We start from the raw sequence: 26,268 nt of genomic DNA, 5'->3' as shown, positions 1-26,268 counted from the left end.
ATCTAAACATAGAAAAGATACAGCAGAAATATGGTATAAAAGATAAAAAATGATATACCTATATAGAATGCTTATCATGAATAAGGCTTGCAGGACTGGAAGTTGCTCTGGGTGAGTGGTGAGTGAGTTGAAGGCCTAGGACGTTACTGTACACTACTGTAGACTTTATAAACACTGTACACTTAGGCTACACTACATTTATCTAAAAATATTTTTCTTTCTTCAATAATAACTTAACCTTGGCTTACTGTAACATTTTTACTTTATAAACTTTTTAAATTTTTTGGCCGGCTGCAGTAGCTCACACCTGTAATCCCAGCACTTTGGGAGGCTGAAGCAGATGGATTGCGTGAGCTCAGAAGTTCGAGACCAGCCTGGGTAACATGGCGAAACCCTGTCTTTACAAAAAAGACAAAAATTAACTGGACATGGTGGTGCGTGCCTGTAGTTCCAGTTACTTGGAAGACTGAGTTGGGAGGATCGCTTAAGCCCGAAAGAAGCAGAGGTTGCAGTGAGCCAAAATCACACCACTGCACTCCAGCCTGGGCAACAGAAGGAGACCCTGTCTCAAAAAAAAAAAAAAAATTAAATTTTTTAACTTTTTGATTCTTTTGTAATAACACACATCTTAAAACACAAGCAAGCCAGATGCAATGGCTCACTGTAACCCAACCCTTTGGGAAACCAAGGCAGGAGGATCACTTGAGTTTAGAAGTTCAAGACCAACCAGGGCAGCATAGTGAGACCCCCATCTCTACAAAATAAATAAATAATTAGCTGAGCATGGTAGCATACATCTGTAGTACTAGCTACTCAGGAGGCTGAGGTGGGAGGACCACTGGAGCCCAGGAGTTCAAGATTACAGTGAGCTAGGATCATGCCACTACACCCTAGCCTAGGTAACCCTGTGTCTAAAAAAATAAATAAACAAAAAATAAAGAAACACAAACACATTATACATCTATACAAAATATTTTCTTTATATCATTCTATGAGCTTTTTTATTTTTAAATTTTTTATTTTTTACTTTTTAAACTTTTTTGTTAAAAACTGAGAAACACACGGATTAGCCCAGACCTACACAGAATCAGGATGATCAGTATCACTATCTTGCCCCTCCACTTCTTGTCCCACTGGGAGGTCTTCAGGGGCAATAACATGCATGGAACTGTCATCCCCTATGATAACAATGCCTTCTTCTAGGATACCTCGTGAAGGGCCTGGCTGAGACTGTTGTACAGTTAACTCTCTTTTTATAAGTAGTAGTACACTCTAAAATAATGATAAAAGTATAATATAGTAAATACATAAACCAGTAACATAGTCTTGTACTAGCAAATATTATGTACTGTTTATAAGTATATGTGCTATACTTTAATATGACTGGCAGCGCAATAGGTTTGTTTATACCAGCATCACCACAAACATGTGAGGTGAGTAATGCGCTGCACTACGATAACGTTAAGATGGCTATGATGTCACTAGGAAATAGGAATCATTCAGCTTCATTATAATCTTTTAGGACCACCCTCACTTATGTGGTTCATTCATTGTTGATCAAAACGTTATTATGAGGGTCATGGCTGTATAGAAAAATCAGAGATTTGACCAGTTATTTATTTGTCCAATACACATTAGAATAAATATATAACCATTATAATTATTAAGGAAATTCATGCATGTTTATCCCCTAAATCATCTCACATGTCACCAACAGTAATATGTCACATGTTGGAAATCCTATAACAAGTGTTCCATTCAGTCTACAGATAACTTATGGAGTGACTACTGTATGCCAGGCCCACTCCTAGAGGGGTGACTTAAATCCTAATAGAGAAAAGATTCACTACCTGCACCATTAGTTAATTAACCAGAGCTGGGATAAATGTTGTGAAGAAGTGTAGAGTACTGTGGGTGGGTATAATGACAAGTCTGTTTTTGAAGAGGAAAGATTTCTCAGTGGAAGGCCAGAAGTCAGGATTAACCTTCTTTAGAGGTCACATCCTAGTTGTTTATTTAAAATCTTTGAGGAATAATCATGTATGCGTCAGCCAGGCTCACCATCCTCCATAACCTAGGGAGAAGAAAACAAGCAAAGGGAGTTACCATTTGTCATGTGACAGGCCCATGCCTTGGCAGTTGGGGGTTGGGGGCACCTTCATGTGCATTATCTGCTTAAACCCCTATTCTGAAGACTTTTCTCCAGAGCTTACAGATAATGAACTATAAGCCTTCCACAAGGAGGGTGAATAACTTGCCCGTGGGCATACAACAATTAAACGACAGAGCCAAAACCTCGTGTCTGCCTGACTCCATCGCCTTTGATTTTTCTACTCTGCTGGGTTTCTGCCATTGCGGTTGTTTGACCTACGAGGCCATATTTTTTTCTGGAATGTTTTGTGTATTACTATGATATAGCAGCAATGATATTTTAGAGTGGTCAAGAAGCAAATCACACATTTATTTAATAGCTTTGATTTAGAATCTCTCCTGTATTAGAAAGGTTGGCCAATTCTCTGTCATATTATTAAGAGGTGCATGTCTTTTATTCAAAAATGAAATACCTAGGAAATATAAACTCAGTAAAGAGAGTCATAGGGCAAATGGTTGACAAAGAGCCAGAGAGTTTAAATATCATCTGTCACTGTCACCTGGGTTTAGTAACTGCCCACACTGGCCCACAGAAGCATTCTACAAAATGGGTAAGAGCTACATTTTTTATCTTTCTCCTTTAATTTTTCATCTATAGTAACCCATCCTTACTCCACATTGAACTGTATTTTAATACTTAAAAAAAATTGTTATAAATTCGGTTAGTGGCCAACTAGTCAGCTTAAAGGATGAGATTGGATGGATGGATGGATGGATGGATGGATGGATGGATGGATGATCAGATGATTGTGATAGATTTATTTTTAACTCTACAGCAAAATAAATTCACAGTGTTCACTCCCCAGGTGTCTATTGATTGCCTTGTGATCCTAGTTAGAACTATTGTCTGTAGTTTGAAAGTTATGGGGTTTTCCAGGTTACAGCAAAGTCACATAAAATGCACATTTAGAAAATAAAACCTGCAGCCAGGCTTGGTGGCTCACACCTGTAATCCCAGCACTTTGGGAGGCCGAGGCGGGTGAATCACGAGGTCAGGAGATCGAGACCATCCTAGCTAACATGGTGAAATCCCATCTCTATTAAAAATACAAAAAAATTAGCTGAGCGTGGTGGCATGCGCCTATCGTCCCACCTACTTGGGAGGTTGAGGGAGGAGAATCACTTGAACCGGGGAGGTGGAGGTTGCAGTGAGCTGAGATCGTGCCACTGCACTCCAGCCTGGGCAAAAGAGTGAGACTCAGTCTCAAAAAAAAAAAAAAAAAGAAAGAAAGAAAAAAGAAAATAAAACATGATTCTTTGAATAAAAGATTGTGGCAAGCAGATAGTAATTCTTAGAAGTTCTGAGTTGCCAGCTCTGCCAATCCCTAGCTAAGAAATGCCAAATGCCACCAGGAAGAATATGACAAATAGAGTCACTGTTAGAAGGAGACAAACAAGGCTTCATGATTGGTCATATATTGCCTCTTGTCTGGTGGCCTCTCTAGAGTTGTCGTCATTGATTTCTGTGAATTAAACACCAGTAGCTGAGAAACTGACAGTGAAACTGTCCTTTGTGGGTCAGTGGTCAGTGAGCAAATGTCTTTAAAATGTCACTGACTGCCTTGCCAATTTTCCCATTGGTTACTGTGTTGGTGCCTCCCCATAGTTGAGCACCCCTCCAGTGACATCCAGGAAATGAGGTCCTTCACAAGCTGAACTGAACACCAAGGCGCCAGAAGGCACGCCCTAGCCTGTGAGAAGAAACCCATCATTTCAGGTTAGGTCAAAACATGTGCATGGAAACCAGGGCCCTCTAGACTTTCAGATTTCTTACCTCTTGTTGGATATTTTCCTAGAATCTCTCTCTCTCTCTCTCTTTTTTTTTTTTTTTTTCCTTCCTTTAAAGAACCAGCCAAATGGGAAGATCTCTTTAAAAAGCATTTTTATGAGTGAGGAAATATCCAAGATGGTACCCAGGAAAAGGTCCAATTTTGGTTGAGTAATGCAAACAAGGTAGTTCTAAGTAAGAGCAAATTCATACTTTTGTAATGCTATTAATATTGATTTTTTAAATTCTGTTTGTTTGTTTGTTTGTTTGTTTGTTTGTTTGTTTTGGAGACAGAGTCTCGCTCTCTCTTGCCCAGGCTGGAGTGCAGTGGCACAATCTCAGCTCACTGCAACCTCCGCCTCCTGGGTTCAAGCAATTCTCCTGCCTCAGCCTCCTGAGTAGCTGGGAATACAGGCACATGCCACCACGCCTGGCTAATTCTTTGTATTTTAGTAGAGACAGGGTTTCACTGTTGTTTCCCAGGCTGGTCTCGAGCTCCTGAGCTCAGGCAGTCCGCCCGCCTTGGCCTCCCAAAAGTACTAGGATTACAGGCATGAGCCACCGTGCCTGGCCTGATTTTTTTAATTCGTAATGTGTATTTTAACATGAATTTGAAAAATATAATTGTTTTCATGACATATATTGAGAAGCCACCACCAGACCTGGCCTTTTCCTGTGGGGGCATCTCTTGGTCCTCCACCTTCCCACTCCAGGGCCCCTCCATTCTCACATCCTAGGTCGGCCTGTTCTGTGGTCTTTACCACAAACCAGATTTTATTGGCTTAGTCTTCTTCTAACCATTCTATCACATATCGTTTGCCACTCTACCATTCTTCCCTCTTACTTCCCAAGCCATTGCTTTGCTCTTACTAACAACTACTGGTTTATTACTTCCTCCCGTGTTCCCATCCCTGTTCTTAGCAGCCAATACCTCCCCTCTCTGACTGTCTACTTCTGTTACTCTTTTCAAATCTGACTTTCGGAATCCTTGTCGCATAGGCAGAAGTTCCTCTCTTCCCCAAATTTTTACTCACAATCTTCTTTGAGGTAACTAAAACCAGGCCTTTTTATGTAGGTGCTCTATCCCTTCAAGAAGGGAATTGCAGTGTTTTTAGCTCTCTACTTCTTGGGGGCACAATTCTGCCAAAGCTTCTCAACTTCTCTTTGCAATCCTCTTACACTCCTGTCTCCCCAGTCCTAATGGCATGACCTGGGGATTTTCAGGACCCATGATTTTTAAGCAAAGAGTAACTACAGAGTTAGAGTAAATGTTACTAATGAAAGTGTTTTGCACATACATGGAGACAGAGCAGTTTGAAGATCTTGATTGACTCAGCAGCTGCATCACTCAGCTTGCACTCTCCCTGTCCCCCAGCCTATACGCAAGCATTTAGTGACCCCTGTGAGAATTAGTGTTTTCTTCTCCCTTCTCACAACACTGTACATTAGGGACTTCATCATCTAAATGTTCCACCACTGAAAAGTAAACTCTACTTAGAGACAGAAATAAGAGCAACTAGAGCACACATGCTCATTTAGCACTTGCATCTAGGCTTTTGATGGGCATGTTTCCTCCCCTCCAGCTCCCCTCCTTTGGTCTGAGACCCACTTCCATGCTAGGATTCCCTTCTCTTCCCACCCCCACAATCCTTAAGCCCCAACCGACTTCCACACTCCCAACCCAACATTCAGCCCCATCTCCAGCTAATTAAGATGAGTGAAGCCCTCAAAGTGAGCTCCTTTTCTCTTCCAGTTCAAAAATCTCTCTTTATCTTCAACTTCTCCTTCCTTCCCTCTGGTTTCTGGAAGGATGCATTCTCCCTGCTTGCAAGGCAGATCTTCCTCAACCCTTGCTCTTGTTCCTACCCTGCTTTTAGGTTCTCACTTCATCCATCATCCCTTTCTGACTTGCCTCGTAAGGGTCAAATCATGCCCTTGTCTCTCCATTCTGGAAAAGATTCTCATTCCCCTTTGTATTCCCCCAGTCTTTCTCCTTCCCTTCATGCCCAAACTGCTTTAAAGACTGGTGTCTTTACATGTAGCCTCCACTTCTTCACTTGCTCATTTCTTCATCCCTTCGAATCATAAAAGTAATAGATAACATTTATTGCACACTTACTGTGAGCCAAGCTCTGTACAGTTGACCCTTGAAAAACATAGGTTTGAACTGCACAGGTCCGCTTATATACCGATTATTTTCAGTAAAAGTTACACCAAGTGTGCTTGCCTCTCTTATCTCCCTTTCCACCACCTCCACCTCTTCTACCTCTGCCACCAGCAAGACAACAAGACCAACCCCTCTTCTTCCCCTTTACCCTCAGCCTATTCAATGTGAAGATGAGGAAGATGAAGACCTTATGATGGTCCACTTCCACTTAATGAATAGTAAATATATTTTCTCATTCTCATGATTTTCTTAATGGCATTTCTTTTCTCTGGCTTACTTTATTATAAGAATACAGGGTATAATACATATAACATACCAAATATGTGTTAATCTGCTGTTCGCTATTGGTAAGATTTCCAGTCAATAGTAGACTATTAGTAGTTAAGTCTTAGGGGAGTCAAAAGTTATACATGGACTTTTGACTGCACAGGGCATCAGCACCCTTAACCCCCATGTTGTTCGAGGGTCAGCTATATTTGGTGCTTTAAAATACACCATTTCATTTTAATCTCAGAATAACTTTATAAGGAGTACTGTTGTCATCCCCATTTTACAGGTAAGAAAACTGAGACCCAAGAAGAGACTTTGAACCAGGGTTATTTGACTTCAGAGTCCTCCCGACACTTGCTATATTAGAGGTTGATGGTGACCTCCTCATCATTGCATCCAGGGGCCTCCTCTCCATTCTCATCTCACATGATGTCTGCAGCATTTGAATCTTGTGGCCACTCACTCCATGAAAGCCTCCCTGTCCTCAGTGTTCGTGAAAAGAACACTTCTGGGTGCCTCTGCCCATATCCCCTTTCCTGGCTCTTCATCTCCCTTCTCCCAAACCTAGGTGTTTATGAAGAGTTCTATCTAGATAAGATGCAGATGACCCTCAGATGGGCTCCAGGGCCAAATCGCAGTTTCTTAATGGACTGACTCTTCCACCAACCACCTCACAGATACCCTTTCTTCACTGAACCCATCAAACCAGCTTCTCTTACCTTCCCTTTTTCTGTTAATGTAACCCTCATCCCACAGCCCCCCAGCTGGGTTCTCAGAGTCACCCTGGAATCATCTTCATCCTTCTGTATCCAAGTCCTGTGGATTCTGTTTCCATGGGGCCCCTCCAATCTGGCCCATTTCCATCATGACCTGCATCTCACTAATTGAGGCTGCCTTTAACAGTCACCCAGTAACCTGTCAGTATGTCTCCATGTTTCCTGCCTCTTTGTGTATTTGTGATAAATTAATATTCTTATTATCACCCTTTTCAAAACCTTGCTAAGACTGGTGTAGGATCCTTGGCTCTCAAGACCTTTTGAAAGAAGTCTTCAACTCTATTCTGGCCATAGCATATATTATTCTCCAAGATGTAACTATTAGTGAAAGAAACCGACCTTTTGGCCCTAAAACATGCCTCAAGGTTTTTCTCCTTAGAACCCTTGCTCTTCTCTTGTCCTGGGTGCTCAGCTGCCTCTGTCATCTTTCAAAGGTAAATCTAGAAGCTGCTTCTTTAACGAAGAGGCCTGAAGCACTGTGTCCCACCCCAGTAGCCCCATAGCGTTGTGTCTGTACCTGTGTCAGAGCACTTTCCTGAGCCACTGCCTTTCCATGCACACAGGTTGTCCACTGTAGCTGCAGCAATGATGTAATGCAGAGCACGGTGTTTCTTAGGAATCAGACATCTGAGAATGGGTTCCAGCCCTGCTCCTACCAGCTTTGCCACTGAAGGCAAACCATCAACCTCTGGAGCTTAGTGTCTTTACCTGTAAAATGGAGAGGCTGGAATACCACATCCATGGAATTCAAACTGTGCTTCAGAGTTCTTAGATCCCCCTCCTATGCATAGTCCAGAGAGTTCTCAGCCCTTCTTGTTCGCACACTCAGCTTTAATCAGAGTATCTTGCTTTCATCTTTTTTCTCTGTTGGGCTTCCGAGATTTAAAAGGGCTGTAAAACACTGGAATGCATGATGCCCAAGATTCACGGCAACTCTGGTATTCTTTGCTTCCAGAGAAAACCATATCTTGGTCATTTCTGAAACTCTTACTATGTCTAATATGGCTAATGTTAATATGGAAGTATAAAACGTGAATATTGTCTTTCCTGTACTCCCCTCCAAACTCCCAAAGATATCCCCCTGGATATACTTCCACTTCTTCCTTATTATGAATTCAGAAGTGTGTGTGTGTGTGTGTGTGTGTGTGTGTGTGTGTGTGTCTGTATCTGTGTCTGTGTGTGTGTGTGTCATGCCTACTTCTCTACCCTGCTGTTCCTTTTTCTGAACATTTGCATTGCCATGTGGAATATCTATAAAAGTGTAAACCAGCTCATCTGGGAGAAATGTAATATGAGCCACAAATGTATTTTTGAGTTTTCTGGTAGCCACATTTTAACAGGTAAAAAGAAACAAGTCGAATTACTTTTAATAATATATTTTATTTACCACGGTACATCCAAAATATTATCATTTCAACATGTAATGATTATAAATATATGGATGAATGAGATATTTTTACATTCTTTCTTTTTACTAAACTGTTCAAACTCCAATGTGTGTTTTACACTTATAGCACATCTCAGTTCAGACTTTTTTTTTTTTTTTCAGTACAGTTCAAGTGCTCAGTAGCCACATGTACTGACTGGATGATGCAGGTCTAAGTCATCAAAAAAAAGGATAAATTAAAGAAGAAACAGAGACGACTTGCCATTTACTGGGAAGAGGGGAGAAAATAAGTCAGTGCCCTTCTCATTGAAGTCTCATTCTTCTGTGTCCCACATTGTCTTCTTTTCTGGTTTGTGTAGGGGCTATAGATGTTGGAGCCCTTGCATGTCAAACCAGCCAAGCTGAGACTAATGCAGCTGCCTGGCCTTCCCCTGACTTAATGGGGCTTGAGCTCCAACTTGCAAGTATAAAGTGTTTATCGACACTGGTGGATCATCCCTAATATGTCCTTACTTTAAAAAATGCTTGCACCTGGGGAGCCTCATTATCTCTGTGATCTTTCACTCCACATGCCACTTAAAGAAACAAAAATTGCTGTGGAAAGGATCAAAGTAGGAGATTTCCATGCCTGTTAGTTTTATTTAATTGAAAAAAAAATTAAATGAAAAAGGAAAATGACATAGTCTGGTTGTAAAAACACCACCTAATGTTAATACAGAAGTATAAAAGGTGAACATTGTCTTTCCTGCACTCCCTTCCAAAACTCCCAAAGATATTCCCCTCGATATACTTCCAGATCTTCCTTGTTACAAATTCAAGAGAGAGAGCATTTATAAATGCATAAAATACATAGGTACACATGTACATCTGTAAATTTCTCTCACAGAAATGAACTTACCCGATACTCTTCTGTACATTACTTATTCGCTTTATTTTATTGTAATGTGTCAGTACCTAGAGATTTAACTCATTTTTGAACAGATTAATAACTGTCAGTTCATTTATTTCATACTTTAATTTCCTCTTGATAGACATTTAGGGTATTTTTTTGTCAAAAAAATACAAACAATATTTACTGCAAACAGTGTTGCAGTAAAATCTTTGTGCTTATTTTATGGAGCATTCATCCAGGTATTTCTGTACAGTAAATTCCAGAAGTGAAATTACAGGGTCAAATGACATGCAAATTTTTTAAATTCTGCTAGCTAAACCAAATTACCCTTCAAAAAGTTTCAACTAAACTCTGTTTTTAGCTTGAGGTGGGAGGTAGGATTGAGATTCTCAAAGATGAAGAAAGGTTGTCAAGAGTAAAGCAAGACAAGAACTCTTATGTAAGCCTTGCTACCTCTTCTACCACTACATTAAAATAATATCAAGTGGAGGTTGGACATGGTACCTTACATCTGTAATCCCAGCACTTTGGATTCTCCAAAACAGGAGAATCACTTGAGCTCAGGAGTTCGAGACCAGTCTGGGCAACATGGTGAGACCCTGTCTCTATGAAAAATTTTTAAAAGAAAGATCAGCTGGGCATAGTGATGTGCTTCTGTACTCCCAACTACTCAGAGGCTGAGGCAGGAGGATCACTTGAGCCTGGGAGATGAAGGCTGCAGTGAGCTATGATTGCACGACTACACTCCAGGCTGGGCAACAGAGTGAGACTGTGCCAAAAATAAGTGGAAAACATAAGTGAATATGGTAATTTTATAAAATTTTTGTTAAGCTTGATTTGATGCATAAGAGACATCTTTCAACTGTAAAATTCACTGTGGGTTTCCTTTTTATCAGTTGGGTAGCGATAGGGAAAGAATCAACCTCATTTTGTCAGTTTAAAAAAAAAATTATCTCTGATCACGTCCCAAGCAGTTTTTCAGACCAGTTTTTTTCCAGTGCATGGGCAGTTCAAAGATTATTCTACAGAATTTCATAAGTGCCTAGGCTTGAAGTATATTATTGTATGTTGAGTTCTGATATTCCTTGCAGGCAGAATTTGGGTCCTTCATGTCATTTTTCTTTCTTAGTCACCAGCGCTCATGCATCATTACTTTGGATACCTTCTAGGTCTCCTCCTTGGAATAACTCTAGAAGCTTTTCCATCAGCCACTTACAATAGGAAAATAATCAAACTAGTAGTTTCAAGTCTACCTGGTCATAAAGTCTCAGGTCTACCTGGTCACATCTTTCAACCACTGAGTCAGATGAAAATATCAGCTTGAGGCAAGAAGCCATCCACTCTTGATTATAAAACACAGAGACAGTCGCTATTTTATACGTTGAAAGCCAGTTCTTTTTTTTTTTAAGAGAAAAACACACAAATTTATTTAATATGTTTGATGTGACATGGGGGCCTTCAGAAATGAAGACCCAAAGAAACAGAGACAACTGTGCATTTTTATGGACAGTCATGCAGAAGTATGACCAGAAGACCAAGGGCATGATCTAATGGTTATAAACTGGAGGAAACCTGGCAAGGCCTGCTTGTTCAGAAGCATTCTGTGTCCCCGGGTCTTCAGAGATAAGAATGCTCCTTTCCTTCAGGTGTAGGATGGGCACCTCTGGAATGAAAGTTTTATGACCAACTCTAAAGGAAAGTTAGAGAATCCTTTTGTGTCCTGGATGGAAAGTCAGCTCTTACCAGTCTAATCTTTAGTCAGTGGCAAACTTACCATCTCATTTTTCTCATGAGCAGGAGGTACTTCATAATCCTACAAAATAAAAAGAACCACATCTGCACAAAATTATTCTAGCTGGGGCTTGGACCTCCAATCTGGGTTGAGTCTGGCCTTGGTAACTCCTTTAAAGCGTGGTGTAACATTTACATTTGTTTTATAGTGTTTATGCAAATTTACTAGACAATAAATATAGTAAATAATTTCAGGTAAATGTAGATTGCTGGGATTTTATTGTATGCCTACATAATTGCTCACCAAACACCACCGAGGTGCTAAATTACAAAAAATAGTAAGATGTATCAAAAGATTCTACTAGATCTTGTACTGAAATGATAGGTGGTAGTGACAATCCAGGTAACTCCATATGGGCCCTTGCTGTGGAGTGGTCTGTGGCTGTCTGATACCCTTGCTCTATTGTTTTGTACTGAGGGTCTACCTCCCATCTGGTGTTCCTGTGGTGGCTGAAGGAGTTGGTGTCTGATAAGACCCAGCACTTGGTTTAACACTTGGTTTGGGTATATTCCTATAGAAATAAAAGATATTACCTAGCTTCTTTTATTCCTTCCATTTATCTTCTTTCTCTTCTTCCCTCCCTCCACACTCCTCTTCTTCTCCTTCTCTTCCTTCTCTTTCCCTCTCTCCCTTTGTCCTTCTCTGCCTCCCACTTTAACCATAGGAAATATAGAGCATTCAGCATGGTCTTTCTCATTAACCTTCTCTGGAAATACATGATAGTATTGGGTTTGCAATTTATTGCTCCAGTTTTGCTTGCCAAATTAAATTTACAGGTATTAGAATTTATTCATAGATAGGATTGTTTAAGAGTTGTTGGCTGCTTAGGAGCATGTGCATATGTGCACATGCACATACATGCACTTTTATAACAGGAGAAAGAAAGGTGTGACAGAGACAACTGTAGACATATGGATTGTACTTACTTGCTAATTGAAACATTGCAAGGGACAATTCAAGATGGCAGATTTCTAGCGGAGATTAGATTTTACCATGAACTGAGCTGGATACTACCAACTCTTCTCTTATCACTGGCACAGAGTTTGCTGGACATTCCCAGTCTAAAACTTGGGAGGAGATCCAATACTTTTAAAGTCGGGCAACAAGAGCCTGCCAAATGTGTTTGCACTGTGTTGCCCAACCATTTAATTTGTAATAATTTGACATGCTAATATTTCAATATTCAGAAGTAATTTGGAAGCCAATTGCTTTATCTGTTTTGCTTATCAGAGCCATATTGAATTCTCTAGGCATCAGCATGCAGTAAACTTTTTTCAAAGGCACTCTGTTAGGTGGCATACAGCCCTGATTAAAAACAGCACTGAACTTAGTACTTAGACATGTTTCATTTTTTTCTCTAACCTAATACCTTTTTTACAGATTGCATATTAACAGCTTATTTTTGCATTTACCTCTGTAAACCCTCAATAAAAATTTATTTAAAATATTAGGAGCTTTTAGTTTAAAATGATACCTACTGGCCCCCCAAAACATCCAGCATTTAAAAAACTAAGACTGGCAGTGAAATAATTATCAAAATTATAGGAAGAATTTTTATTCAGCCAGAACTGGATTGAAAAATCCATTTGGTGGCCAGGTGCAATGGCTCACACCTATAATCCCAGCACTTTGGGAGACCAAGGTGGACAGATTGCTTGAGTCCAGGAGTTTGAGACCAGACTAGGCAACATAGGGAGCCCCTGTCTCTACAAAAAAAAAAAGATAAAAAAAGATCCAGGCATGGTGGCACATGCCTGTAGGAGGCTGAGGTGGGAGAATTGCTTGAACCTGGGAGATTGAGGCTGCAGTGAGCCATGATTGCGCCATTGCAATCCAGCCTGGGATTTTTTCTGACAGACTTTTTTCTGTCTCAGAAAAAAAGAAAAATTATATATATATATACACACACACACACACACACACACACACATTTGGTGACACAGGTTTGTCACCACATATATATATATATATATGGATATATATAACACACACACACACACACACACACACACACATTTGGTGATACAGGTTTGTTATGTGCACCTGGAAATAGGTAGATCTTTATTCCCCTCCCTCAACTCCCCTTGTTTCAGAAACACAAGGTTGACTTCAGTTCAGAAAATGGCCAGCTCTTCCCACTACCCTTCCTGTTGAGAACTCCAGAGTGCTGTTGTCTTACCTACTCCACAGTATTACATCTTCTGCTGTGTCGGGTAGGAGGCTTCAAATACCAGAAAGCAATACATGCAAAAAGGAACTAGGGGTTTGGAGGTGAGAAGAATGGGATATTTAGTAAGTGGGGACAGAGACATAAGAATAATATTAGATGAAACATGCTAGATATTAACATCTAAGCTACTAAGAGACCATTAAATATTTACAGAATAAGTTCAAAGTAATGTCTACATTGCATTGACTACAAATTTTCTGGTTAGATTGCTCCCCTTAGAAAATGAAAAAAACAACTATCTAAAAGAAAAAAATTATTGTAACTTTTGAAAAAATACCACTAGATAGGGTAAAGTAACATTATCCAAAAGACTCAAAAAACCAAAGTAAAAATTCTGAAAATGATTAGCTAAATCAGAAGAAAATTTCTAAAAGTCAGTAGACTCAGAAGAATGCTAGAAAACATACTCTCTAAAACAGAAAAAAAAAAAAAGCCACAAGAATTGAACACTCTAAAATGTGAAAAAAGCAATCTGAGATGGAAAGAGAGACGAATGATAAGTGGAATTGTAAGGAAACTGAGTATATAGCACAGTTAAAATCTCATAGGAAGCAGTAAAACATAGAATTAATGCTGTAGGAAATGGAACCAATTGACATAAAGGATGATATTGAAAGTTGTCACAAAATACTGAGAAAAAAGAGCAAAAGGTTCATAAAATGGTGAGAAAGTGACAAACATGAAGGATAAAGAATAGAAATCTGGCCTAAGAAATTGATGATCTTGAGGCCAGCTGTGGTGGCTCATACCTGTGATCCCAGCATTTTGGGAGGTCAAGGCAGGGGGATTGCTTAAACCCAGGAGTTTGAAACCACCCTGGACAACATGGTGAGACCCTGTCTCTAAAAAAGAAAAGAGAAAGGAAATTGATGGTCTTAAAATGCAGTAATAAAAGCCATAATTAAAGAAACATGTTCCTAAACTGAGGAAAAACTTAAGTACACAGATTAAAAGATCTTGCAATATTTGGGGGAAAATTGTTAAAAAGAGACATTAGTAGATGAGATGCTCAGGTTTCTCAATGAATACAGAAAACTCATTCTGGATCCACTAAAGAATAAAAAACTTGTTGACTCACATAAATGGTGATTCCAGAGATAGGTGAGCATCAGAGTTGGCTTAATCCAGAACCTGCAGCTCCGTTTCTCTAAGATTCCCTTTTCTATGTCTTGGCATCTTCAAAGACTGTTTTCACTCATGGCAAAGAGGTTACAGTAGTTCCAGGTTTCACGTCTGCCCTGCAGGATCCTCAGATAAAGAGCACGTTCTTCTGTGTCAGGATTTCAAACAGGAGCCCTGAGATGCATTCTTAGGACTGCTTGTGATGTGGGCCTACAGTGGAACCAGTGACTGAGACCAGAACAAAGGAATTTGCTTATCAGATAGATGGTAGATTGAAGAATATCAGTGTTGTGCTACAAGGCGAAAGGGGAGACAACCCATGGAATTCACTCCAAAGATTTGACATGGAGTACCTTTGGAAAAATGTTTGCATTTCAGGGAGAAAGAAAAGAGCCTACAAGGATCAAATACATTTGTTTTAAAGCTATACAAAAAGGAAAGAAAATCAAGCTGGCCTCAGACTTCTCTCTTGTTGAACCGAAGCCAGAGGAGAATAGAGAAAATTCTACAGCTTTGTTAGGGGCAGAGTCTATAACCCAAGAACTTTATTTTCTGCTAAGTTGTCTTAATAAGTGAAGGGAACACAAAGTTTAGTGATGCAAGGATTCAGTTTCTATTTGTATACTTGGTAAATACACATTGGGCATTTACTTGAGCTAACTGAAAAGGATATCAAAATCCATACATCAAGAACAGGATGCCATACTATGAAAGGACTGGTATGAAAGGGTTGCCCTGTAGTGATACTGTCACAGAACCAACATCCAACTCTTTACAGAAGCTCTGAGAACTATGACTTCAGCAGACCTCACCTGTTTGTACTGGCCATGTTAATGACCCTATAGGAATGCGGTTGGGTTAGTATATTTTTTACAACAGCATCTGGATGAGGTTTAAAAGCAAATAATTTCATTATGAATTATTAGTTCTTATTATGAGACTAGCCCTGTAATTGGACCTCAGAAATTCCCCCTGAAAAGCTTCAGGCAGAGTGTACCATCAGATTTAAAAGTCTAATTAAGTATGACTAAAATTATGCTTCATTTTACCCTACCTTTGACTAGAAAGAAATGGTCTCTAAAGACCTAAAAAATAAATATATGAAAGGCTATTCAAAGTGAAAAACCAAAGATGAAATGGAAAGGGAGATGAATGAGATAAGAAAGAATTATAAAGACATAAAATGAAGTAGCTAAATTACAGTCCCCTTAAGGCAGGCAGCAAAGAACAAAAGTGACACTTTAGGAGAATTAAGAAAGTGATACAAAGGCAAATTGGGTTAAACTCTCAGGTAGGTGATGTGTTCGTTCTGATATCACTTCTGGCATTTTTCCCAATTTTCTTAATACTGCATTTCTCTACTTGAAGATGACCTATATTCATACAAAAAGTGAAATGAATCAAAATGTTCAGTATTTGTGGAATTGCTTAATAAATAACAGTCTATCAGTACATTATGAAATGTTGAAATTCAAAAGTATTTTTGCTATTGTGTTCCTCCCTATAAGTGAGCGTGTTGACTCTCATTCATGTTATTGGATTACAATTCCAATATTTAGTGTTGTAAATGTTACTGCATCCCTTACCCATTGTTAAGATATTGATGTGCTTCCAGACCCGTTGATAAAGAGCCCCTCCTTGGAGTGCCCCAGCTCCCTGGATGCCCCTGCCTCTCTCCAAGATCCCAGGGCCTCCCTAAGATCCCACCACTAGAGAGTTAACAGCTGACACTAGTGTTCTTCCATGTCAAAAAAAAAAAAAGATTTTTTTTAGTATTATTTCAGGTTATAGAAATGCATTCCTGGGAGTAGACATTTGCTGTTATTCCTGTATTCTCTTTAAGCCCCCTGAAGTCACCCTGTTTCTGACAGTGGTTTCTTCCAGCTACCACTTGCACAAATGCTGGTCGAGAGCAATTCATTATGCTCCTTATAGTATCAGAGACCTTCTGCTACTAGTCCCTAACTCACTTCTGATCTTCATCCTGTTTCTTGGACCTTAAAGACTTCTGGAAATGGGTAAAATTTAAAATGTAATGTCTAACTGTGAAATTCTTCTTTTGGTTTTTGTTGTTGTTGTTGTTGTTGTTGTTGTTTGTTGTTTTGGGGCAGATTTAGCATTATCATTCACCACTGTTAGCCATCTTGGCACAGAAATATTCACCTGAAGTGGTACCCAGAATGGTCCCCTAATATATCTGCACCCTAAACACTATGAATTTGTTACATTACATAGCGGAAGGGATTTGGCAGATGAAATTAAGGTTATGAACCTTACAATAGGGAGATTATTCTGGATTATCTGAGGGGGCCCAACCTAATCACATGAGCCCTTTAAAAACAGAGAACTGGCCTGGCACCGTGGCTCACGCCTGTAATCCCAGCACTTTGGGAGGCCTAAGCAGGCGGATCACCTGAAGTCAGGAGTTCGAGACCAGCCTGGCCAACATGGTAAAACCCCATCTCTACTACAAATACAAAAATTAGCTGGGCGTGGTGGCGCGTGCCTGTAGTCCCAGTTACTCCAGAGGCTGAGGCAGGAGAATCGCTTGAACCTGGGAGATGGAGGTTGCAGTGAGCCAAGATTGCAACATTGCACTCCAGCCTGGTGACAGAGTGAGACTCCATCCAAAAAAGAAAAAGAAAAAAAGAGAGAACTTTCTCAGGCTAGAAGCAAAAGAGATGTGAGAGAAAGAGAGACTCCAAGCATGAGAAGGATCAAACATGCTTTGCTGGCTCTGACACGTAGCGGCCACATTAGGAACCAGAGAGAAACCTCTAGGAACCGTGGGCAGCCCCCAGCTGTGAGCTGGCAAGGAGACAGGGACCTCAGTCTTACAGCCACATCAGACTGAATTCAGCCAACAATCATGTATGAGATTGGAAGCAGATTTAGCTCCAGAACTTCCAGAATGGAACACAGTTCTGCCGACACCTTGATGTCAGCTTTGTACAACTCTAAACGGAGAACCAGCTGAGCTGTGGACTTTTGACCTGCGGAACCGTGAGATGATACATGAGTGTTGTTTTAAGCCACTTCATTGGTGATAATTTGTCACAACAGCAATGGAAAATTAATATACCAACATGTAAAATAACAGTAACCAAAAAAAAAAAAACGTTGTGGAATAAACACTAAACATTGCAGAAAACACAGTTCTGAATGGCTGTTGTCGCGCCCTGGCTGAGAATGTCTACACAGTAATGAGCACCAAATCTGAAGGCCAAAAGCACTCGGTGGGAGCTTTATTCTCTGCACTCCACTCACAACATACAAAAAGGATTAGAGTTTTAGGGGGAAACATGAGTATGTATGTATTTGTGTATCATTTTTGGTAAGAAAAATATTTGAGAGATGAACCATTTTAACAAAGTGGCCTTGTTATAGTGCTGTAATTAAAAGAGGGTGGGTGTATTGTTTGTAGCTTCTTGTTGGTTTACTTAAAGTCAGTATTGCATATAGTAACAAATTGGTGAGAAGAAGAAACTATACAAAGGGGAGATTGTTTTGGCAATGGTACATGCTGTCCTATTTGTATTTTACTTCTGGTACAATTGTAAAGCTTAGAGAAGCTTTTCAAGATGTGTTAGCACAAGGTCTGGGTATTATTTATGGTTCCTAAGCTCTGAAGTCTACTTACCTAGGCTCAACCCGACTAGAAGGTACAGTGAATTGCTTTGTGGTGTGAATTACACTGGTAATGTGGAAGTTTGCTAACATATGCTGTAATTCCAAAGGTAGTTGAGCACAGGAGTTGATGTTGGAGCCAGACTGTCTGGGTTTAAATCCTAGCTCTTCCACTTACTAGCTGTATAGCCTTGGCCAAGTGATGGAATCACCTGTGCCTCAGTTTCCTTTTTTGTGAAAATGGATAATAAAACTGCCTGTCTCATGGTTTATTGTGAGAATTTTATAATATAAAGTGCTCAAAATGGTACTGTAGCACGTTCATTGGAAGCAATAAATGTTAACTGTAACTATGATTGTTATCCTTTCCTTAAACATGAAAATATTCATGAAATTGGGGCATTCGGGCTCCTTGGACTCAAGAAACAATTAATCCCAAGGATCCCCCTAAGTGAAGATGGCCTGACCACCTGTATGAGAGAAACAAACCAGGACATCCAGTCACCTATCAGGCCCTTCTGTCCCCCCTTCACTGGTGTTTTTAACTTCAAATTAGTGAGGCTTTATAGATAGTGTTGGCGTTATCACAGTCCTTGCCATAAAAATCTTCATTTTTTTAACAATTGACAAACGCATTTCTCAATCTGCTGTTTCATGGAATAATGTTTCATGAGATAATAATGGGCATACTGTGAAATGATCAGTCAATACTAAATAATTTGGGAAACACTGGGTTAAACAAAGGTTTCTGTGACTCAGGACTTATCAGAGCCCTCGTTATTAATGTAAATTTTGAATTTCCAAAGATATATACATATAGGTCATAGCTCCTCAAACATATTTGACCATGAGACTTTTTTTTTTCAAGATATGCCTCTTAAAATTTCCTGGAAGTGTTCTTCACATCCAGCTTGGGAAACAACTGCCCTAAAATAGGAGCATATTTTACCATTATTATTTAACATTTATGAATTAAGATTATTATGAATTGTAGCTTGTTGTAAAGGAGATTTTTATACTTACATATCCCAAATGTATATGTTTATATATGTGTATCCATAGTAAAAACCAAAATAAGATAAAGCAGTGAAGAGTCTATTTCTCATTTTGTAGATTAAAAATGGCCCTTGTTAGGTCAAATTAATGACTTTTCCCAGTAGTTATTCTCTGACATGGATAATGAGATCATCTTGTAGATGGTCACTTGGCAAACACTCAGTCATCCAATATGTATTGAACTGGGCATTCTAGGTCTGTCATCCATCACTTTAGTGAAGTCTTTTATAAAATAATTTATAGTTTCAGCCAGGACTATTTATTGAGATAGTAAGTTCTATAAGGTTAGTATCCTCTATGTGAAGAAATTCCTTTCTATTGACCTAAACTTACCTCTCTCAAACGTCAGGGATTCATCCCTTCACTTGATATTCAAGACTGGTGAATACAACCAAGTTTAGTTTTATTGATTTTATAGACTTCAGCCTTACCCTCTGCCCATTTGGTCTTTGTCTTTCTCAACTAAAAAGTCCCCATTTTTGGGGTTGTCACTTGACTCATGTCAAGACCTGTGAAGGATGTGAGATTTTTCCCCTATTTGCAAGTTAACAGATTAGTCTACCACAGTTTCATGAACGCTGGCAAAAGACACAAGACTCTTGGGTTAGAGACAAAGGCCAGTTTATTACTCACAGCAATAGCAGTAGATACAGTATCAGCATTTGCACCAGATTCCCAATTTCCATAGGAAAATAAGAAGAGGGCCAGATGACACGTGCATGCATGCGTGAACACACACACACACACACACACACACACACACACAGAGGTTGTGTTACAAAAACGAATCCCCAACATGAATCTTTTATAATAGTAAGTCGGCCTTACCTTTGCCCCAACAGAAGCTATTATTATGTTTAAGAGCAAACAAACCTGCTCATGCTATAGAGGGAGACACTATCATCTTCCAAAGCAGTTTACTTGAAAATCTAGTCCAGCACAAATGCAGTTAGTGTCTCTACTTGCAAGGTGTGCAGAAATACAAAGGACCCATGCAGAATTGTCTCCCAACAGGGAACAGTTGTCCCCTACGTCCACTACACGACTGTTCCTTCCTCTGAGACATTTCAAGTTTCATTATATACACATCAAGGTCTGTAGCCAAACCTGCAATATTTAGATGAGAATATGTTGTTGCATTTATTTCTTACTATAGAACTTAAACTCCACAGGGCAAGGATCTTTGTTTACTTGGATATCCCAGAGGCAGAGAACTAAATCCAGCACATAGTTGGCATTCAATAAAGATTCATTGAATGAGTGTGTGAATTTCCTGTATTCTTCTTATTTGGATCCATAAGTTTATTGGCTTTGCTGTGCAGAAGCAGCAGTTATATCAGTGCCTTCAAGAAACTGCCTGCAGAGATTCCTGGAGTCATCTGCCTGGAACATTGTCCACTCACCCCCTCAACTCACGTCCTGGCTGCTCCATCTCATTCTTCCAATCTCATCTTAAATGTTATTTCCTCAAAGAGACCTTTCCTGACCCAGAATAAAATCAGTACCTGCAGGTATTCACTCTCACAACACCTCGGCTTTTTTCCTTCATAGCACTTAGCACAGTTTGCACTTATATTTATTTTAGTGTTTTCTGGCGTAAAACCTGTTTGCCCTATCACTCATGAAACTATAAACCAGACCCTCTCTAATTTACTCACCACTGTATAGCTAGTACCTAACAGAGCATGCCATAAAGTGACTACCAAGTAAATGAGTAATGAATAAATGAATGAACATACTGCAGCCTGTAGGTCAGAGCCCATCACTCTGTAAGTAGCTTTGGCATAAAATGGGCCAAATGCATTGTTTGCTCCTTGCCTTTTTCAAAACAGCTTTCCCATGTTTCTCTTCAGTCACATGGTCTCAAGATTTTTCTTCAGTAGAATTTAGTCATTTTTTTTATTTTATATTCCCAGAAAGCACTTAATTTTAAATTCAGAGGTTTTATGTCATTTTACTAATCAAAACAGTATAAACATATTAAGTCAATACTGGTCCTAGCATTATTCCTTTGGTAATTCTAATGTTTACACTTATATATTTAAGTTGCATAATAAGGAAACAAAACTTACAGAAGAATCCCATGGGATTCTTCTCTCAATTAATGAATGAGCAAATATTCTTTGAAAACCTAGCAAGTGCTGGCCAGGCATGGTGGCTCACGCCTGTAATCCTAGCACTTTGGGAGGCCAAGGTGGGCAGATTACCTGAGATTGGGAGTTTAAGACCAGCCTGGCCAACATGGTGAAACCCTGTCTCTACTAAAAACACGAAAATCTGCCGGATGTGATGGCAGGCACCTGCAATCCCAGCTACTCAGGAGGCTGAGGCAGGAGAATCGCTTGAACCTGGGAGGCAGAAGTTGCAGTAAGCTGAGATCACGCCACTGCACTCCGGTCTGGGCAACACAGCAAGACTCCATCTCAAGGGGAAAAAAAAAAAAAAAAAAAAAAACCCTACCAGGTGCTTACGGTCTTTCTGGGCACTGTGGAAGATAGCAAAAACCTGAAGACCGAGCCTCAAGGAGGTTATAAACTACATGAGCAAATAAAAATGTGCATGATGTGTCAGCAAGTAATAATTAGCAAGCAGTATTAGACAATGCATGTGTAAGTGCTGAGCCACATGGTACAGATTTGTAAAACTGGTAAGAGCTTAGAAAACTTAGATATTACCCTGAACTAGAATAATAGGGGCTTCCTGAAGTTAGTCCTGAGCTGGATTTTGGAGATATTTCATTGGATATTTAACAAGAACTTCACGAGGCAAGCCACAAAATAGCAGTGCATTCATTCAAAAGCAAGATCTGGCTGTACTGGAAGGTATAAGTTGGGAAATAGTGTCGTGTATGCGACAATCACCGTTGGACTATATGAATCACATACAGTCTTTATGAGTCCTTTTCCATTGAATTCAGTGCCATACAGAGATAAAGCCACACCTTTGGACAAATACAGCTGGGGTGAGAGCCGTCAAAAGATGGAGCCTTGCTGAGGAGTATCCACGAAGTAAATAAACTCTGAAGAAAAGACTTGGAAGGTCATCCAACATACTCATAAATTCCAGCTATTACCAAAGATGAAAGGGAAGTGAGAGCCATGAGGAACAATAGGAAGGAGTGCCCCTGCCCCCTCTAACTGCCTGTTTACAGGAGGGGAGGAGCAGCAGTGCTGCCCAGATGGCAGAGCCAAAGTTAGAATGAAGCTTCCTCACCCTGAGACCTCTTTAGGAAATCCTGTTTGTGATGGTGGCTTCACTGTGAAGTCATCAGGAGCACCCCCAGGGTTGCAGGAGCACACTTCTGGATTGAACCATGGTTTCTAATGCTGATTTGAAATCTTATTATCATGTGCACTCAGCAAGATAGAAACTGCATATCAGGTGAAGCTTGGGTCAGACTTTATTTTGCAAGTATTTACTTATCTTTCTTGTACGATGGAAATGCTGGCAACACAATAGCTTAAAAACAAGATAAGCCTCATCTTTTTTCCTGTATGGGTATGTTAAGGAATGATGGTTTTGATGGCCTTTAAAAAGCAGGAAAGGGCAAAGCCCTGTGATGCCATTTCTTTGGCATTTCATTACTTCATTAAGAGAATTATCCTAGAAGCCCGGGAGCTGTAATATGGCTTAAAAACCGATGAGAGCTGAGTGAAAACACTTTAGACTCCAAATCAAATTAACCAGAAGGTTCATCCCAAAGAGACCCACTTTTGTATTCGCACCTGGGGTGTGTACTTTTCCTTCTGCCACTCAAGTGCTTTTGCATGTGGGGTTGGGCAATTTGCTTTCCATGCCAAACCCGATGAAATGGGATTTGTCTTCCCTCTCAGACGGGTGGCCAAGCTGTGACAGAGAGGGCTCTGCCTGGCTGCTTGCCTCTTTGGACATGCAGCACTGTGGCAGTGCAGTGCCAGGCCCCATATCTGACCCTGTGGCCTCACAATCTGGAGGCCCACATTGGCAGCCTGGGGTGGTGACAGCTTTGGTCAGTTGGTGTGGAGTTCCACTGGCAGACAAAGAAGAGCACGCGAGCCTGCTGATCCAGGGTCTTTCTGTATGATAGAAGAAACTTCTAAGGTCCGGGTAATGTGTGAACCACTGGAATGCCTGTTCAATAATTAAAGTATGAGCTTTCCTTCCTCTGTTTCAGGGTGGACCAGGCCTTGGGAAAGGAATTTTGGCCTTCCCCGACTGTACACATTACTTAATGTGTCCTTCTACACTTATTACATGCATCAGGAGCAGATTTCACAAGCCTTCTTCCTATGAGACTAGGTTAGTGACTAGAGTTAATTATTCAGTAGTTAAAGGAAATATTGTGATGGAGGGAAAAATAGATTTCTGGAAGCCAGGGAGTAGAGGGCTTCAGAATGTCAAATTGCTCCATGAAAAGAGTACGCAGCCATTTTTATTTCAGTCTTTGAACATGAGATAGTAATCGTGATTTGAATTCTCTAAACCTCAAAAATATTCCCTTCTTAACTGTAAATAGCCACTTGTCCCAACCCCACATATCCGTGGGGAGCTTCTGTTCTCCCAGAGAAAATGCAGTTAGATTATAGCAAAGAAAGGGACCCTAGGTCTCCCCCTCCTGCCTTAAGAGGAATCTCTAGTATCTCTACTCATGAGATAATAAAATGTATCATTTTCAGAAATTTGAAGAAGGGAGGTCAGGACTCACCAGTGCTGTTTCAAAAGCCTTTTGATTGTGAGTGCCACATCTGACCACTGCACAGATAGCACTGAGAAAGAAAATTGGACCCAGCTCTCTGCTTTTGCCTTCCATTCTCCCACTAAGGGTCCACATGAACAGCAAGCTTGGCCTGGTTTCCTTAGGTCCCTCTGGGCCCATTTCTTTTCTTTCATCATCTTTCCTAAAGCTGATATGGCAATTCCATGGGGAAGAAACAAATAGTACACTTGGATGAACTCTGCGAAACACAAAGACCTTTCCTCTTATCCCTGATTTTAAAGGGATTTTTCTGTATTTAATAAATAAATAAATGAGAACAGTTTTAGATTGAATAGTAAGTGTCCCATTTATATCACATTTGTGATGTTTTGAACAGGGTGAAGGAAACCATTCGTGATAAAGCCACATGGATTATAACATCGTGGTTGACTTGTTTAACAGAACCCAAGTCATAAAGCTCCCTTGAAGAGTACTCAAAAAGTCTAGCTACAACCAAAGATGAAAAGAAAGTGAATAGACTTCAGCAGCCCTGCCTCCTCTGTTTCATCCTTTAGGTTAAATGTCACCTCCTTAAAGAGGCTTTTTCTATTCTTCTCCACCAGCGTATCTTATTTTCTTCATAACACTTAACACTTAATGATTTTCTTTCTCCCTAAACTGTAAGCCTCACAAGGGCAGGGACCCTGTCAGTCTTATTTTTGTGTTCCCTACACTCAGCATAGTGATAAGCACATCACAGACTCCAAATGTGCTGAATGAGTGAATGAGCTGCTGAAGCGTGCTATAATGGCAAACCTGTTCCAAGTTCTTCACGGACTTACAGGCTCCTTGGGATCACCTCTTTCTTTTCTTAGAACCAACTGAAGAATACTACTTGGTCTCAACATCAGGCTTACCAGTGTTATTCCTATTTGTTCATTTGTATTTTTAAAAACCTGGGATTTGGCCGGGCGTGGTGGCTTAAGCCTGTAATCCCAACACTTTGGGAGGCCAAGGCAAGCAGACCACTTGAGTCCTGGAGTTCGAGACTGGCCTGGGCAACATGACCAAACCCTGTCTCTACAAAAAATTAGTCAGGTGTGTTGGTGCGTACCTATAGTCCCAGCTACCTTGGAGGCTGAAGTGAGAGGATCACCTGAGCCCAGGAGGTCAAGGCTGCATTGAGCTGTGATCACACAATTGCATTCCAGCTTGGGTGACAGAGGTAGACCCTGTCTCAAAAACAAAAACAAAAAAAAACACTGCTTTTTTCAGCCTGAGTCTCAAGTCCACTAGCAGTTCCATAGTCATAGCCAAATGATGCAATGTAGTGAAGTGGACATGAGAGCCAACTTTGGAGCATCTAGTTGTCTCTATCTCTTCTTAGCTCAGTGGTGATGAGTTATTATTAACCATCCCTCAATCTCAGTTTCCTCAATTGTAAAATGAGGATATTAATATATATCCCCCACATAGCATTGATCTGAGGTTAAACAGTATGTATAAAGCACTTTTGTCTTTTGCATTGTACATGTTCAGTGAAACTTAGCCACTGAACTTCCTGTTCATGATGTTAAATTACCTTGGTGTATCATTTTTCCAGAACAGGATAAAGGATGGCTTCTTGTCGGAGGGAACAGAAGATATTAGAATAATTCAGAGTCAAAAAAGGCCAAGGACCTGGAGTACTGGAATTCTAGACAGAGCCTCGAGCCTGGGGTACACAGCATGAACTGAGGTCACAGCAGGCTGGGCGGCATGGCCGAATGACTCAATAGTGAAGTAACGACTAATCATTGTAGTGCTCCTTATGTCTCTCCCCCTGTATCCCACCACAGTCACCACAAAGGCCAGAGCTGGTCCTAGAGTCTGGCAAAAGGCTGAGCATGCAAGTGAGTTTAAGGAAACCCATCTAGTAAGATTAAAGAAACTAGGCAGGGCTCTGGGGTCAAGGCATGGGGTCAGCTGACTGCTCCACAAGGAGGAGTTGGGGGCTCCTACTTGGTCTTCCCTTGTTTTCCATAGTTCCTCACGTAATCCAGAGGGCAGTCCCCAAGGCTCTCAGAGTCTTACTCTGAGCCACAGGAAGAAGTACCTTACGCCAGCTCATAGGGGAACTCCAAACAGTCAGCAGGAAGAAACTCAATCACTCAGATGAAAATAATGGTGTCTCACCATTCTTCTATGCAGTTTGCTAAGGGGCGAGACAGAGACATTTGACTGTGAGACATTAATTAATCGAACAGAATGTACTTTAACTGTTGCCTTTCTTATCTAAGGCTGTGGGGCTGGCTTTCTGGTTTTAATCAAGTAAAGAGCAATGACTTATGCATTTAATGATCTCACTAGACATAA

At 40.3% G+C, this 26,268-nt stretch overlaps 1 protein-coding gene and 2 long non-coding RNA genes across 9 annotated transcripts in view; 1 reads left to right on the top strand and 2 right to left on the bottom strand.

The window, feature by feature from the left end:
* The window catches only part of LOC105475503 (cyclin dependent kinase 6), a 234,188-nt gene that overhangs the window by 172,623 nt on the left and 35,297 nt on the right, over positions 1–26,268 (top strand). The window lies entirely within an intron of this gene.
* Positions 1,143–7,782, bottom strand: LOC112425540 (uncharacterized). Of its 2 annotated transcripts, none has more exons than XR_011622139.1 (3): positions 7,650–7,782; positions 1,851–2,074; positions 1,143–1,272 (listed from the first exon to the last, which is right to left on the bottom strand). It is a non-coding gene; the product is annotated as an uncharacterized lncRNA (long non-coding RNA). The 2 variants fall into 2 exon arrangements; XR_003016664.2 differs by lacking the exon at positions 7,650–7,782 and adding an exon at positions 7,076–7,138.
* Positions 20,222–25,635, bottom strand: LOC139362795 (uncharacterized). Its single transcript, XR_011622140.1, has 3 exons — positions 25,496–25,635; positions 23,923–24,121; positions 20,222–20,345 (listed from the first exon to the last, which is right to left on the bottom strand). It is a non-coding gene; the product is annotated as an uncharacterized lncRNA (long non-coding RNA).

This window comes from Macaca nemestrina, chromosome 4, assembly GCF_043159975.1.
Source record: "Macaca nemestrina isolate mMacNem1 chromosome 4, mMacNem.hap1, whole genome shotgun sequence".
In the NCBI taxonomy this organism is placed as follows: Eukaryota; Metazoa; Chordata; class Mammalia; order Primates; family Cercopithecidae; genus Macaca; species Macaca nemestrina.
This window is presented reverse-complemented; position numbering and strand designations above follow the sequence as displayed.